We start from the raw sequence: 18,422 nt of genomic DNA, 5'->3' as shown, positions 1-18,422 counted from the left end.
ATATATAAAAAGCCAATTCTGAAGCTTACTTTTAATGCATCATTGTCTAATTCAAGAAGTTCTTGACTGCTTACTCTTTTATAATCAAATTTCAGGATATATTTTTTCATTCCAATACTCTTTAACCAATGGCCAACTTGAGTTTCTGTCCAGTCAGACACCAGCAACTTTGGGGTATAAAAGAAGCAGAGGCGTCATCAAATAGCTAGAGATCAAGAGAGACAATATTTAAAAGCTTAGATTGGCCTATGCTAATATAACCCTTGACAGTGAAAACTGCGAAAGGGTCTTAGAGATTATTTTAAAAGCTCATTCCCTAGTAATTAAAATGGAGATACGCACATAAATCTTTATGACAAATTTCACATAATGAAAATTTACCTTTAGGTCAGTTTCTTCCTGCTTGCGCACATTCTTTACTTGTTTATCATGTTTTTTAAAACAAAAGAAGTTCCTCCAATTGTATCCTTGGACATTGCTAGAATCATCCAAGATTTGAGAGGGAAATAATTAAAGCATAAAATATATTCTATTATGATGCAAAAAGTTACCTAAAGAGAAACACACTATAAAAAATCATAAATTTCAATTCCATAAGAAAGATAAAGCCATATGTTAAAGGAACTTTGGTTTTTTATGGGGCACATGTCTATGTAGGCATATATCGAAGAGAATAGGTATAACCTAACCTGACTTTTATGTTAAAAAAAAGAAACAAACAAGAAATGGAAGTCAATTAAGTTAAAAGTTTTGTGCATGTGGCATGGTATCATCTCTCTCTACCGCTTCCTCCTCTACATTAAACACAACTAATACATGATTTGTCTTGTAAGGAGTTGAAGTTTCCCTGATGTAGATTTGAAAGTAACACTGGATGTCAACTTGTGCCATCCCCTCATTTTATATAGATGAGAAATCTCAAACGTATTGATCAGAAATCACATAACCTCAATCACACAAGTTGAAGTGACAAAGCTCCAATTTGACCCTAGATACACTCTATGTCCTATATTTTTTCCTCTATGTTGGTGTTATCAAACTCAAAAAGAAATGGATCTCTTGGGGACACTCCATAGGCTGTGAGTTAGATACCTCTATGCCAGAGTCCATTTGAGGAAGATGTGAACAACTGAGAAACCATATAGAAATAATGAGGTTCTTTTATATAAAGGAAAAACACTGCAAAATGGTAGCCAATGGGGTAAAATCCAGCAGAAAATAAATCATTTTGTCTGTTAAGAATTTTGTTATCCATTTATAAAAAGCATATCTCTTACCAAAACCAGGAAAACTGCATTGGAGCTTTTCCCATTGCAGGTTTGCCACTGCTGATCTCCTGTTCTAGTAATTCTTCTACTTGTTCTTTTTTAATTGTGATATCTAAGAATATGAATAATTCAATGAGTAGAACAGTATAAGTTTCTTCCTAGGTTTAACCAGAGGCAACAGCAACCTTTAATTGCTTCCTATTGCTAATGACCCTCTATATTATCATGCATAGGTAAGAACATAGAGCATTGGATTTAGAGGCAAGACACTTGAAGTCTTAGCAGGGGAGCTAGTCATCTATATGTATTCTCTGGGCTTCATTTTCCTCACCTACAAAATGAGTGGATTAAATAGATAATTTTTGAGCTTCCTTCTGAAACACTGATCATTTGGAATCTATAAGAAAATATTAGCCAGCTGCAAGGGCAGTTTAAAACAAAGCTAGATTTAAGAAGATAAAAGGATGATTCAGTCAATAAAAAATATGTTCCATCAATTGGTGGTGGTGGTGGTGATCCTTCATTTCAAAGAATACCAGTGACATCACAGGGTAATATCTTAACTTATATGTGAATTGGATTTAAGTGAGTTGCCCAGAGTTGTCAGCCTCACTCTTTCTTCCAGAGTCATCTAAATCCTGTGGCAAGACAAAAGTCAGGATGACTGAAAATGCACCTGAATGATGTCAGTGTCTCTAATAGCCGTCCAAGTTTTAAGCACTCGAAAGTGTTTGCTTCAGCCACCTTCATGGCTACTGAAACAAATTTTGCCTCATCCATCTGTTCTGGCAGGAGAGGTCTTCACAAGCCTAGAGTTAGACATAAACCCAAGCTTAACCCATCTGCCTGGACAGTTTTAACAGGCTGCTGCTGAAAACTATAGCTTGGAGCCACAGGTAAGACCTGGGAAAGAGGTAGACACCAAACGGGAATAAGCAGCCCTGAAAAGCATTCAGCAAGCTCTCACAGTAGAGGTCCTAACCCTCCCTGAACACCAACTGAACATATCACCATAATAATGGTACTCAGCAGCCAAAAAAATAACAGCCCCTGAAGTGCATCATCCACTTTCGCACTGTGACTCATTCACCCCAGACTCAAAAGGCTGAACCAGATTGCCTACTGTTAGCAATGGCAATGATGCTCCAAAAGTTGTCATATTCACAATACCAGACAAATTCAGGTAAATGATGACACCCAAGAAAGTGATTTCTAATGAACCTTCTATATAGATAGGTTGTCTAACATCTATATAGGTTGTCTAACATCTATAGCTAAGAAAGGAAGCCATCTCTAACTTATTTGCCAACAGTTAAATTTAGATGGACAGTCATATAGATCGAAAGAGATAGATACAGATATATCTAAAATATTATTCATTTAAAACATTCAAAAATATATTTTTCCATTGTACTAGGTTTGGGAAAATTATAGCTAAAATAAGTTATTTGCAAATTTCATATGGAATCTATTTTTTATCTATGTCAGTGATTAAAATGTTTATTAATATCAAACACTGATGCTTATAACATCATCTCTGTTCTATAATATCCTCTCTGTTCCATTACAACCACTTTTTCATGATCTTTTCCTTTTCTTGGCACCTGGGCATTCGTTGTTCTAAATTTACCTGTACCTTTGCCAGAGTCAAAATAGGATCCATTTCTCTTTTCTCTATTGTGTTATTTTTGTTCTGAAAGAACTGTGTTCTTTAAAAAACTTCACTGGTTGGTATGTGGAACTCATTCTTTTCAGAATATGTATATATGTATATGTATATGTAAATGTATATATAATACTTCTTTATTTAATTTGTCCAATATTTTTTCCAAGCATTTCTCCTTTGAAACTATGTACACCAAAAGGTCAGATTGGTGTTCCCACAGTACTACTTTTCATATGAGATTTAAAGAACATGAGTAGTTAAGTAAGTTGTTCAAAGTTCCAAACAGCTAGTAAATGGTATAGTCAAATCTGCAGAAGGCGAAATAGACTGAATCCTCCCCCCACCTCACTTTTCTCAAAAGAATCTTGACCTGCCTCACTTTCTGCATAACTCTGACAAAGGTGATGGTGAGTCTCATTAGAAAGGCAGCTAGAGACTCAAGCTAGAGTTTACACATTCATTTTAAGTAGGGAATTAGAGTGAGTCCCACGCTTAATAAAATCTTAGGGTGACACAGATTAACTAGGGAGAGAATGTATTCCATTCCTTCTTACAATTTGGATTCTGTAATATATCTTTAAAGTGACAATGCATTCTTTCTACAGAATCTTGGCTTGTCCATTTACTAGCTGGGTGTACTTGAACAAGTACTGTCTTATTTCCAGAATCTTCCTGTTTTTGTTTTCCATAAAATCTGGAAAATGATATTTATGTAACCTCCTCCACAGAGTTGTCATGAAGATAAAACAAGATAATAAGCCTTACAGAGAGTATTTTACATTAAAAGAAATCAGATACATGTGACATTGTATAATGCACATCTCTTAAGAGTATGGCAGCGTTGATCTTAACGATAGGTAATTTATATATTTATGAGTAATTTTCTGTTTTTGCAATCTTTTCCCCACTCACTAGCTTCAGTTTTTTCACCAGCCTAGGTACCATTTGTATGTGTATTTGTGTTTTGTATGTATGTGTGTGTGTATGTCTATATGTTTCTTTTTCCCAGAAAATTTACTTATAATCAGCCAGAATATAAACTTTGTGGTAAGACACATGGGATTATTCTTGGCACAGAAGCATATAAGCCAAAGGTAATCATCAGCTCTGATTCTTAGTTTCCTCTTGTAGTAATAGGGATGATAAAGTGTTCTATCTCATCCTTGAGTGTTATAGTTCAAAAACTTGAAAGTCTTTGAAAAATGCACATTCTTCTTTTTATAGATAATATATCTTAAAAAAACAAATTCTAGGTTTTGAATAAGTCAACATCATTAGTAAGTGCCTCAAGTGTTCCAGGTACAGCACCAAGGATACAGAAAAAGACAAAAAAGTCAATCTCTGCTCTCAAGGAGTTCTTGGTGAAAAAAAACATTTTCAATGTCTATGAAAAAAATCTTTAAAATGCGGAAGCCATTCTATGTTCACACATGCATACATGTACAGACATATAGATATGTATATATGGATGTATATATGTGTACATATGTGTATATGTGCATTTATGTGTATAGATACCTCAGCAGCTTCCTCTCTTTAGAACTGCCCTCTTCACTTTTATTCAGATTTTGCATGAAGACAAAAATTGCATGCTGAAAGATAAGATGTAGGAAGAAAAGGCACTCCATTTCCTCAATGCAAAAACAAAACAAAACAAATTGCCTCAAAACAAAGAAAAGCTGGAGCAACATCTCACTGTAGGTACAAGAAGAGAGCAATCTGATAGTACTGGCAGATCTTGGAACCCAGCTGGGGTCACTCTATACAGGTAGAGAAGGTAAGGAACCTTCAAACTCTCATGTGACATCAGAGCCTTGGGACTCCAAAGGAGTAAAGATGGAACTAGAATTAACAATGAACTATCCACTTTCAAATGGCAAAAGAATCTTGAGGTTACAGGGATGCAAGAAGGGGGAACTAGAAATACAGTGAAGTAATTTGCTTACTTACATGTGGTGGGGGAAAGCCTGGGGCAGTAGAAATCAAAACAGGGAGCCTTCTCCACCCAGGCTACTTGGTAGGGGCAGTGAAGCAACATAGTGGGGACCAGACTAACCCACAAAACAATGGGGGAACTGGTAAGTCATTATGCTAAATATAATTGGATGAAACAGTTGACAACCTCCCCAGAACATGCCAGTACTGCTGTCTCCTTGACAGACAAACCACGAGGAACAAGGGCAGCTAGTCCTACACCAAATACCAGAGAAGAGTACTCTGTAATCTTAGAACAATATACCCTTTTACTCCAGGAACAGAGAAGGATCTCAAAAGATAAATATGGTTACAAAGGAAAGAAAAAAATGGAAAAACAAGTAAAAAAAGAAAAAACTGACCTGGGAAATGTACTTTAGTGACAAGGAAGATCAATATATGGACTCAGAAGAGGACAACAATGCCATAAAGGAAACATGTGAAGCCTCAAAAGAAAGTGGGCAAGGAGTTTAGATCTTAAAAAGAATCCCTGGAAGAAGTTAAAAAATATAAGGGAATTAATTGAAAAACTCAACAGCTGGGGGAAAAAATCATTGAAGAAAAAAACTTCCTAATTAATTGAATCCACCAAATGGGAATAGAGACCAAACAACAACAACAACAACAACCAAACAAACAAAACAAAAAAACAAATCCCAAACCAAAACAAACAAAACAGAACCTGAAGGAAACAACCCTTTAAAGAAAAGACAGTCAAGTGGAAAAGGAAACCCAAGAACTCAAGGAAGAAAACTCCTTAAAATTAGAATTGGACTGATAGAAGTTAATGAAACCATAAGCAAGAAACAATAAAACAAAATCCAAAATTAAAAAAAAAAAATAGAAGAAAGTCTGAAATACTTCAATTGTAAATATGACCAGCCTAGAAAATAGACCCAGGAGAAATCATCTGAAGATCATCAGAATACCTGAAAACCATGATCAATAGAAAATCCTGAATTTCATATTTTAAGAAGTCCTCAGGGAATATTACGATATCCTCAAACAAGAGGGGGAAATAGAAATAGAGAGAATCCACCAATCTCTTCCTGAAAGAGAACCCAAAATAAAATACCCCAGTACTACTATAACCAAATTCCAGAACACTCAGGCCACAGAAAAAGTAGTAGAAGCTGCCAGAAGGAAACATTTTAAATATTGAGGAGCCATAGTCAGGATTCTCCAGGACATAGCAGTTTTTACATTAAAGGACTGGAAGGCACAGAATATGACATTCTGAAAAGCAAAGATTCAAAGGACTGCAACCTAGAATTATACACCGAGTAAAACCAAGATTAAACTTCCAAAAGGTAACAACTGCTCTTTAATGAAATAGAGAAATTTGGAATTTTCTCATGCAAAAAAGTTGAAAACAAAATTTGATGACTAAATTCAAAACTCAAGAGAGGAATAATACTTGATAGTTTTGCGAAAGTTGAATTGAGTTCATTCATACCTGGCAAGATGATCATTGAAATAATTAAGACATCTATAATATTTCAAAGGCAAGCTAAAGCTAAAGAATCTAAAATACTTAATATTGAAAATAATACATAAGATTAAAGTATCTAAAATACTTAATATTGGAGCAATAAAAGGGGTATGCATCAAAGAAAGGAAGCTAAATAAGATGGGATGATATTAAATGGGAGGGAATGGGAAAGAAGAATAAATGGAGAAGAGAGAAAAGGAGATCTAGAAGGAGGCAAACTATTTCTCCTTAACAGGCACATAAACAGCAAATCCAGTGGAGGAGATGTGCTTTAACTCTGATTGGACCTTACTCTCATCAGAACTAGCTCAAAAAGGAAATAACAGCCATATTCATCTGTAGAAACTTATCTTACCCTATAGGGAAGTAGGAGGTTAGAGAGAAGAAGGGGTTGAGGGTGAACAAAAAAGGAGGGTTGAATTGGGGGAGGTGATAGTCAATAACAAAACATCTATGAACATGGAAAGGCTAAGAAGAGAGAAAGAGAAAAATAAACGGGGAAAATAAGATGCATGAAAACACAATTAGTAATGATTATGTGGATTTATGAATGGGCTGAATTTACACATGAAACAGAAAAGGATAGCAGAGTTGTTTAAAAAAACCAGAACACCACATTATTCTGCCCACAAGAAACACATTTAAAACATGGAGACAACACACACAGAATAAAAGAGGCTCGAGTAGCATATACTATGCCTCAAATAAAGTAATAAAAGCCAGGATAGCAAATCTGATTTCAGACAAATCAAAAGCAAAGACTGATCTGATCAAAGGAAATAAGGAAAGAAAGTACATAATGATAAAAGGTTTGATAGATAATGAAAACAATATCATTATTAAACATTTATGCATCAAATGGCATAGCATCCATATTCATAAAGGAAGAATTAAAGAAGTTACAGAAGGAAAAATAAAATAAAAATATTACTAGTGGGGAATATCTCAACCTTCCCCTGTCAAAAGTAGATAAATCCAACCAGAAAATAAACAAGAAAGAAGTTAAGAAGGTAAAGAGAACTTTAGAAAACCCAGACATGATAGACCTCTGGAGAAAACTGAAGGGAAATAGAAAGGAAAGCACTTTTTCTCAGCAATATGTGTGACTTTCACAAAAATCAACCACATAAGTGGTCATAAAAGCCTCACATCCAAATGTATAGAAACAGAAATATTAAATCCATACTTTTCAGACCAGAATGCTAGAAAAGTGACACAAAATGCAGAAGACTAAAAATAAATTAGAAACTAATTTTTAGAATTAGAAACAATCTTTTCCTAAAGAGCAAATGGATCAAAGATTAAATCATAGAAACAAATAACAATTTCATTAACAACATTTATGGAATGCAAACAAAATTTATGGGATGTAACTAAGTACTACATAGAAGGAAATTCATATCTCATAGCTTATATTAATAAAATAGAGAAACAGAACATCAATTAATTGATTAGGCAAGTAAAAAAACTATAAAAGAACAAATTAAAAGCCCATAATTAAATGGCAATTTGGAAATCCTGAAAATCAAGGGAGATATGAATAAATTGAAATAAAACTATAGAACTAACAAATAAGAAAAAAATTTGGTTTTGTGAAAAAAAATCAAATATATCAATCATGGCTTACTTAATTTTAAAAAGTATTTTAATTTAATTAAATTTAAAAGATATTACTGAAATAAAACCAATGAGAAAGGAAACAACAAATCTAGGAAACAACCAATGGGGGGGGTTATATAAAGTATCTGACTAAAGCCTCATTTCTCAAATATATAGAGAACCAAGTCAAATTTATAAGAATACAAAACATGAAGAAAATAGTGTCTGTAGCCAAAGACAGAATTTTAGAAGCTAAGGACAGATCAAAACCTGACATCTGCTCCTATAATATAAACTTCATGAGATTTATATTGTAAGAGTGATAGGTGTCTTCTATCATCTATGGACAGAAATAATATGGAAGTATGTATAACATGAAAGTATGGGTATATGCTCCTCTCTCCTATTAATCATCTTGTCTGGGAGCGGGAGGAGGGTAAGTAGCAAATCTGAATTTTAAAATGGTAAAAAAAAAAACTTGTCAAAAATTGTTTCTCCATGTAACATTTAAATTTTTTTTAATTTTAAAAAATTTTTTAATTTAAAATTAAAATTGTACAATTAAAAAATTAAAAATATTTGTGTTAATAGACCAACAGAATGTTTATCAGCTAAAATTCCATATTTACATTATAACCTCTGCTGCCTCTTTTCTTGACACTAATTGATTCCTTTCAGCCTAATCAAGAATCAAACTCTTACCTAAACTGATATCCTCTGCGGCCAATAATTGCCCTGTTGTTATATCTTCTTTTACTGTCTCCTCAGGCTGATTTCCGATATTCACTTCAGATATGTTCACGTATTTTTTAAGTTTCTCTATCAAGTTGTTAGTCTGAAATTTGTGCAACCATAATAATTCTATTATTTTCAATTTATTCAATCCTTTTTTTCTCCAGCATTCATAACTATTCCATAAATAACTCATTTGTACCTGCTAGCCACTTATCTGGCCTCTCTGCTCTCCAATTAACCCCTTAATACTATACATGAAAAATACTTATACACAAATTCCATGAATAGGTTGTCAGGGAATAATAATCAAAATAGATTTAAGGATTAACATGAAGTTAGGGATAGGGATAGACATTCTTATAGAGGTCGAAATGGGGATGGGAAAGGGAAAGGGGATAGGAATAGACATAGTAGATGAGGTTAGGGATAGAATTCAAAGGCAAAAAGATCTCCCAGTGAAGAATTAACTTTTTGAAGGAAAGTGTCACTTCCATTGCTCTCTAGTTGCAGAGAGTTTCCCAGAGCACTAAGATGTTACCGACTTGGTGAGGTTTAGACATCCAGGATGGACATTAGAAGGAGGACTTCATTGTAGGTCTTCCTTCTTAATATTATAAAATGAAACCACTCTCTGTGTGTAGTATTGTATATGAAAGGGAAAAGACAGATTCTGTCTCCAGGGAGATTATAATTTTGTAGAATGGACTAGTAAAGATGTTCAAAGACAAAATTAGTGAAAGTGCCATAAGAACTGGGAAATTACAGGGACCAGACCATTTGCAGTTAGAATGATGTTAGGAGAGGTTTGATAAAAAAAGTATCCTGTTTTTTGATAGAGGTGTATATATAGATGTAAGTTACACACACAGAGACACATATATAAATGTGTGTATGTATATATTTATACATCTTGTCATGTGTATATAGAAAGAAAAAAATGACCTTTATTAATGCTTTTTATGTGTCTGGTCCTTTGCTAAGCTGTGAGTATATGAGATTTATATGCATATATGTATATATAATAAGATTTATTTCAAGGTAGGCTGGATATTAATCGTAGAACCCTCTGGTTTCAGTTTGGAAGTCACAGAATTTAGATTTTATTCACAAAGAAGAGGGAAAATATTTGAGCCAGACACTGGGTTTTTAATCATAGATACAGTTCATATATATATATATGAACTGTACTCTCACACTTTCATCAATTTCCTTGAGGTCTTTTTTATATTTCTGACCTTCTTCTTCTATTATTCTTTTCAATTCCATCTCTTCATTTTTTAATTCCAGTTCTCTGCAGAAGAAAAAGGGATCGTTGGGAAAAAAGACCTAAAAAATAGATCCAGAAGAGACAATTTTAGAAACATTGGACTACCAGAAAATCATGACCAAAGAAAAAAGTCTGGATATCATTCTATAGGAAATTATTCAAGAAAACTGCTCAGGCATTCTTGAACAAGAGGATAAAGTAGAGATTGAAAGAATCCACAGACCACCTGCTGCATTTAATAGCTAATTGACAACACCAAGGAATGTTATAGCCAAGTTCAAGAACTTCCAGATTAAGGAAAAGATGCTACAAAGAAACCATTCAGATATCATGGATGCACAGTTAGGATAACACAGGAACTGGCTGCATCCACTCTGATGGACTGCAAGGCAAAAAATATGATATTACAGAATATGAAGAAACTGGGTCTACAACCAAGAATCAACTACCCAGCAATATTGATTATAGTCATGCACTGGAAATTTTGGTAATTTAATTTTAAAAAGACTTCCAAGCATTCCTAAAGGAAAGACCTGACTTATACAGAAAATATCATACCCCAAAACAGAACTCAAGAGAATCACCAAAAGGTAAGAAAGAAAAAAGAAAGAAAACCAAACTTTTTAAGGGACCCAATGAGGTAAAAATGATTTGTATTTCTATAAGAAAAGATATTGATAACACTTAAAAAATGTTATTTTCATCAGGTTAGCTAGAAAGAGGGTACAGTGACAAACTGTATAGGATGATATGTCAAAATGTATTTAAAAAACTAGGTGTAAACATAGGTTAATACTAAGAGAAATTGGAAAAGAGATAAAATGGGGTAAATATATTTTTCATAAAGAAGCTCACGGGGGAGGGGGAGAAGATCAATTCAATGGAAGAATGGAAGAGTTTGGCAACATGTAATACTTAAATCTTATACACACTGAAATTAACTCAGAGAGAGAACAATCAGATCCATTGGGGCAGAGAATTGTATTGTTTCTTATGGAGAAGTAGAAGGATAATAAATGGGCATGTGGGGAGGGGAGCTACACAAGAGAGGGAGAGGTTGGGGGGTCATTTAAAAGGCACTATAGTAAGAGGGGAATAAATAAGAGGGGAGGACATTGGAAAGGGAGTAACATTAGGGAGGGGAAAAGAGAGAGACTGACTAAAATCAAAAAGTTAGGGGGAAGGGTAAGAAGGCTATTTGGAAAGGAAACAAGACTGATAGTTGGTGGGGGAATTGGCAACTGGGAGTGGCAGTTGGGTCTTGTGACTAGCCCTTATTCCTGCCTGGTTGTTACTTCCTTCCTGGTGTTGGAGGTGGGAGGAGTGTTGGCTTCCCAGTCCTGATTCCCAGTGCCTCTTCTCAATTCAGCCCAAAGACACAGGCCCAACCAGTTTCTGAAAGTTAGAACTGTTCTTGTTTGCTTTCTATCTACTGCTAAGATTCTGAAATCAACAAAACTAGCACAGAAGATGGGAGTGGGAGAAACCCTCTGCCAGCCATATTTCCAACAACAATTCAGCAGCAAGACTTAGAAAAAGAAATTTCATTTTAATTGCCCTAGACAATATAAAATATTTAGCAATCTACTTGCCAAGACAAGCAGGAATTATATGAACCCAATTACAAAACACACAATTAAAACTAGATCTAAATAATTGGGAAAGTACAATGACTCATGGCTAGGATGAATTAACATAATAAAATGATACTTCCTACCTAAAAATTAATTTACTTTTTCAGTACCATATTAATAAAACTACCAAAAAAACTATTTTATTGAACTCGAAAAAATAATTACAAAATTCATCTGGAAGTACAAAGGAATATCAAGGGGACTAATGGGGGAAAAATGTGAATGGTGGGAGCCTACCAGTACCAGATCTTAAACTGTACTATAAAGCAGTGATCATCTAAACATTATGGTACTGTCTAAGAGACATTGGAGACTCAGTGGTATAGATTTGGGGTAATTGATCAAATATTGGGTTCTTATAAAAAAAAACCTAGGATCTCCATAAAAGATAACAGAAGGAAGCCCAGAATTAACCTTTTTATAAACCATAGAAACAGGATAAATTTGAAAGAAACATTTTGAATGTATTATATACCAATAAAAATAATTCTAGCTCCATATGGTAGAGATTCTTAATTCTATATACAAACCACTTTTCTACTTTGAGACATGCTCACTTTATGTAATGCTTAAGTTCAGAATAAAGAAATATTTTCAATCATTCTATGACACACTAGATGAATAATTTTAAATAAAAAACTAAATAATTGAATTTTTCACTTAAAATGCCCAACATTAGATCTTGTGACAGAGGCAGGCACTAAACAAAAAGTGCCAGGCTGAAGAGTGTGTGGATCTGATCACTTCATTGGGGAAGGGGCACCAGGAGCAGGAGGTTGGAATCTTGAGGAAGAGAAGGTTATCTTCAGAAGAGCAATTGGTCTTTCAGTGGGGAGAAGCTGAAGAGAGAAGGTGGAATAAGACTTTATCCTGAGGGTTACCCACTTTTTCCTGCTTGTGACAGGAAATTTCCCCCCAACACTTCTCAATTGAAGGGACTGAGGGAAGAGAAACCTGAAAAAAGGCATTTTGATTCTGTCAGGCTTTACCTCAGCTCCTGTTGCCCTGTTTCTGAACTGTGGCCAAGGGGCCAAACCCAGGGTCAGTCAACTTGACTAGCAAGGGACTCAGGATGCCAAAGCTTGAGTTCCCCCAAACTTGAGTAGGGAGAGAAAAGGGTTTTATTTTTATTTATTTTTTAATTTTTATTTGGTCATTTCCAAACATTATTCATTGGAAACAAAGATCATTTTCTTTTCTTCCCTCCCCCACTCCCACCACCTCTCCCACAGGCAACACGCAATTCCACTGGGTATCACATGTGTTCTTGATTCAAACCAATTTCCATGTGGTTGGTATTTGCATTAGAGTGTTCATTTAGAGTCTCTCCTCAGTCATATCCGCTCCACCCCTGTAGCCAAGCAGTTGCTTTTCATCGGTATTTTTACACCCACAGTTTATCTTCTGCTTGTGGATAGTGTTTTTTAGATCCCTGCAGATTGTTCAGGGACATTGCATCTCCACTAATGGAGAAGTCCATTACCTTCGATTGTACCACAATGTATCAGTCTCTGTGTACAATGTTTTCCTGGTTCTGCTCCTTTCCTTCTGCATCACTTCCTGGAGGTTGTTCCAGTCTCTATGGAATTCCTCCACTTTATTATTCCTTTTAGCACAATAGTATTCCATCACCAACATATACCACAATTTGTTCAGCCATTCCCCAATTGAAGGGCATCCCTTCATTTTCCAATTTTTGGCCACCACAAAGAGTGCAGCTATGAATATTCTTGTACAAGTCTTTTTCCTTATTATCTCTTTGGGGTACAAGCCCAGTAGTGCTATGGCTGGATCAAAGGGCAGACATTCTTTTATTGCCCTTTGGGCATAGTTCCAAATTGCCCTCCAGAATGGTTGGATTAATTCTCAAGTCCACCAGCAATGAATTAGTGTACCTACTTTGCCACATCCACTCCAGCATTCACTATTTTTCATAGCTGTTATGTTAGCCAATCAGCTAGGTGTGACGTGATACCTCAGAGTTGTTTTGATTTGCATCTCTCTGATTATAAGAGATGTAGAACACTTTTTCATGTGCTTATTAATAGTTTTGATTTCTTTGGCTGAGAACTGCCTGTTCATGTCCCTTGCCCATTCATCAATTGGAGAATGGCTTGGTTTTTTGTGCAATTGATTTAGCTCTTTGTAAATTTGAGTAATTAAACCTTTGTCAGAGTTTTTATGAAGATTGTTTCCCAATTTGTTGTTACCCTTCTGATTTTAGTTACATTGGTTTTCTTTGTACAAAAACTTTTTAATTTGATGTAGACAAAATTATTTATTTTATATTTTGTGACTCTTTCTATGTCCTGCTTGGTTTTAAAATCTTTCCCTTCCAAAAGGTCTACCAGGTATACTATTCTGTGTTCACCTAATTTACTTATTGTTTCCCTCTTTATATTAAAGTCCAGAAGTCTGTGAGGAAGGGATCTTGGAGTTTGGACTTCCCTGACCTCTGAAGACTTTTGATGGGATTAAATTCAGCTGGGTTCTACTGGATATGTCCTGAGGCCAAAACCTCCTGGAAGGCTAGAGCAATATGTGGAGTCTTTGTAGCTCTGTCCAGGTTGCCCGCTCAGTGCTGTAAACCTTAGAAATTCTCAGAACCTACTTCATAAGGTTAGGATTGTAAACCTTAAAAAATTCCCAGAAGCTACTTCATTTAAATGTTATATTGTCCGAGTTTATTTGAGCAAAATTTGTACCAAGACACAGACAATATAACATTTAAGCGATTTGCCCAGGATATGAGTAATTGAAACTAGATCTGAACTTGTGTCTTCTGACACCATGCCCGGCATGCTAACCACTTCTTCCCCTAATTGCCTCCAACAACATAAAGGGTATAATGAATATTTAGATGTCAGGGGGACCTTTTTAGTTTTTTTGTTTCTTGGGAATGTATGCTTGAGAGTAAAATATTCAAAGGGCATAGACATTTTAAGTCACTTTTTCAAAATTATAATTCCAAATTGTTTTCCCAAATGGATATGCCATGTCAAAGGTAGAACAACTCATTGTGCTAATTTTTATATATCCTCTCCAAAATTGGCAGTTCTGACCTTTTGTAATGCTACCTCCTGAGGTAGAGCCCCCATTCTGTTAATGCATACAATTTTATTAACGATTTGCAATCATGTTTAATAAAGTTGATGATAACTTACAATTTTTCTTTTGAGAACTGTAGTTTCAGTCCCTTGATGAAGGATTTTCCATCATGAAATAGTGGTTAATCTTAGGCATTTGGGGTACTTTTCTTATTTCAGAAACATTTATTGTGATCATAATGGAAAGCCAACCAAACAGACCCATCTATGAACTGGCATAGGTTGATCTCCCTGCAGGCTGTGGAGTATTTGCAAGGTATTTGTTTTGGGTCCTCTGACAATGTGGTGAAGAGGAGCCTTTTTGATGGGCTGTAGAACTGGGGTATACTCAAAAGTATCCAATGGGAAACATGGTCAAGGCCCTTCCCTTCCTGTAGAGTGTGTGAGGATGGCCAGTTGCCATAGGGCTCTCAGATCATGTCTTACCTGGATTTGAGCTAAAGTTGGGAGTACATGCCATGCTGTGACTTTTGTCATTTTGTGTCTTTTTTGTCTTCTTTTAGGTGAAAGAGAATGCAGATGGCCAGACCTTGTGCATTTTAAAAGTTCAGAAGCTCTAGCCACTTACAGAAAGTCTGGGGCCTGGGGTCCAGGCTGGGCTATGCTTAAAAGCAAAAAAAAAAAAAAAAAAAAAAAGAGAGAGAGAGTCTTCCATTGTTCAGTGAGAGATTTGTAAGTAAATTTGGTGGATCAAATCCAAGTTAAGAATGATCTCATCCTTGCCTGTGATTGTGTTGAAATAGGAGAAAAGATGTTGGGGTAATATTTGGAATTCTTTTCTTACTATATTGTTGAAGCAAATATCTCTTACCAAAGTCTAATTGATGTTCATAGTGTTAAAGTAACCAGCTCCTAATCACCTAATAGGGTAAACATAACACACTGATATGATGTCTGAAGACTTTATTATTAAGGGATCATACCAGGACAGCTGGGTTTTTCAATGGTTAGAGAGCCAGACCTACAGACAGGACCTGCATTCAAATTTGGCAACTTTGCCTAGACCTTACTGTTCTTCTGCCTTGGAACTTTTTACTTAGTATTGGTACTAAGATATAAGGTAAAAGTTTAAAAAGTATAAAAAAGGATACTACCCCCTTAGAACTCATAGTGAGAGATGTAGCTGGCCTTACTGTGGGAAAATGGGGTAATTAGAGGGAGGCCAGAGGAAGGGAGTGATAGTCATATACATAAAGATATATATCACATATATGTATTTGCATACATATTTTAAAATATATTATATACCTTTTTAATGTGGCTAGGGATAGAAATTTGAAGGCAAGCCCACAAATTGGGGAATGGCTGAAAGTTATGTGATGGAAATATGATAGAATGGTATTGTATTTCAATAAATAACGGAAGAAGGTTTGAGAAAATAATGGGAAGACTTGTAAAGTGTGAAGGAGAGACAAGTAAACAGAGCCAAGGAGAACAATATGGTAATGACAAAAACATTGAACAAATTAGGAATTCTAATCAGTGTAATGACCAACCATCATTCAAGATGCTTAATGAAAAAGCATACTATTTACCTCCTGATGAATCAAAGACTCAAGAGTACAGAATAAGACATTCGTATTTTTTCAACATGGCCGATATAGAAATTTGATTGACAATATAAATTCATAAAAGAGTTTATTATTCATTTCCCACATTTTATAGGAAAAAGAAAAGACAATTTAAAAAATTTGAAATAACATAAAACAATTTTAAGAGACATAACTTGGAAAACCAACATGACTTTTTAATTGATAAACTTTTAGGTAAAACAGGAAATGCAATTGGAAATTGTAAGGATGAAATAACATACTAAAATATCTGAAACGCAGCTAATAAATAGAAAATATAGAAAAATGAACTATGAAAAATTAGAGAAAACTAAGTAAAAAATCCACTTTGCAAATGATGAAAATAATGCATAAAACTACAAGTTGATTTTTTGAAAAAGATGAACAAATTTGACAAATCATCAACATGATTAGAAAGATGGAAGAAAATCCAATTAAGAATCTAGAATATATAATAAAACACAAAACTGGAATCAAATAATTTCCAACTTTATATGATTTTATGATGATAAAACTGAAAATACAAAATAGAGAAAAATCTTCGAGCATGTTAAATATCCAAACTAACAGAATCCCATATAAAGTTCTTTAATAATCAAATTGAGAGAAAGAAATCAAAGTATAAATGAAATGCCATGCCAAAGTGGGAATTCAGGGGATATTGGTGAAAAATTCCTAGTCTTGAATTGAGTCAAACTTTCAAAGAATAATTATAGTATTACTATACACATAAAATATTTTCAAAACATTGAGAAAGCACTATTAAATTTCACTGAATAATTATAATCCTAACACCTAAACAAGGGAAGGAAAAATTACAGAAGTCCAGACTTTTAATGAAACTTAATTTAACAATTTTTAGTAAAATTCTGTCAACAAAATACAGTGATTGATCCAAAAACCAATCTGTGATTAAAAAAATTAGATTTATGCGGGGAATACAAAAGATAGTTTAACATAAGGAAAAGAGTAAAGACAATCATATAGAAAAGAAAAACGACCTAAACTACATAATTTTTTGATATAGAAAAAAGCCTTTGTCACAATACAACAAACATTTATGCTAAACCACCCTTCACTGACTATATATACAAAATTTCATTTTCAATTTTTTAATCATTAGAGTATGGCTTTGGTGATTGCTTCCATATAACAGTATGAAGTCTGGACTCAGTATTTAATTTACAGACTTTATATTTCCCAGTCTTCATTCATTATTCCCCTTTATATATTTTTTTTAATTTGAGTTGTTATAATTCTATTGAATTTCATAATGTAACCTTTAAAAATCTGATTGCCATAGCACTAGAAATTGGTTAAGTAGAGTAGCACTGACACTTGCCCTAAATTATGATCACCAGTCATGAATAATGAATATTCCCCTCCAGCTATTTACAGTTTTCTTTTCTTCCTGAAGGATCACTTTATAATGTTGTTTATACAATTAGTTTGTATATTTCAGTAGTTTGATCCTAACATGTTATTTGCAGCTATTTATAGTTATTTACAATGTGATTTTTATCTCTATTACTACCCATTGAATCTTTTTGGCTATTATATAGAAATAGAATTGATTTTTGAGGGTTTACTTTGTAGAATGGAAATTTGCTATAAATTCTCATCTCAGTTACAATATCTCCTGATTTTTTAGGATTTTCTAAGACATCTGTCAGTTATAAGCAAATAAGAATAACTAGATATACTCCTGTTTTCATCCCTTTAGGTCCTGGATTTGTCTTTCTTATTACTATTGGATTTCCAGAAAAATTTCAAATAGTATTGGGGAGAGTTGGTATTTTTTCGTTACTCTTATATTTATTGGTATAACTGCTAGTGTTTCTCAGTTTCATATGATGCTTATTTTTTAGTATAGATTATTGTATATATGTGTATACACACTTAAATGGAAATACATATGTGTGTGCAAGTATCCATATTAAAATATTCCCTATCAGGAGGAAGTGTCCTGTCCAGTCAGTTTTATGATTACATCTAGGCTGCTCACTTAACATCAATGGATGCCTTACATGTTACAATGTCCTTAATGAGGATAGTTTTGGGATATCTCTTAGCTCTAATTTCATTGCCCTCCAACGTGTTCTGTTCACC

The 18,422-nt window shown here is 34.3% G+C and overlaps 1 long non-coding RNA gene across 1 annotated transcript; it reads right to left on the bottom strand.

Annotated features, from left to right (window-relative positions):
* Positions 1 to 292: 292 nt before the first annotated feature.
* LOC130453609 (uncharacterized) lies at positions 293 to 8,830 on the bottom strand. Its single transcript, XR_008911055.1, has 3 exons — positions 8,702 to 8,830; positions 1,278 to 1,380; positions 293 to 478 (listed from the first exon to the last, which is right to left on the bottom strand). It is a non-coding gene; the product is annotated as an uncharacterized LOC130453609 (long non-coding RNA).
* Positions 8,831 to 18,422: the final 9,592 nt, after the last annotated feature.

Source organism: Monodelphis domestica, chromosome 4 (assembly GCF_027887165.1).
Source record: "Monodelphis domestica isolate mMonDom1 chromosome 4, mMonDom1.pri, whole genome shotgun sequence".
Lineage (NCBI taxonomy): Eukaryota > Metazoa > Chordata > Mammalia > Didelphimorphia > Didelphidae > Monodelphis > Monodelphis domestica.
Note: the sequence above shows the minus strand (reverse complement) of the source record. Positions and strands in the feature narration are given on the sequence as shown.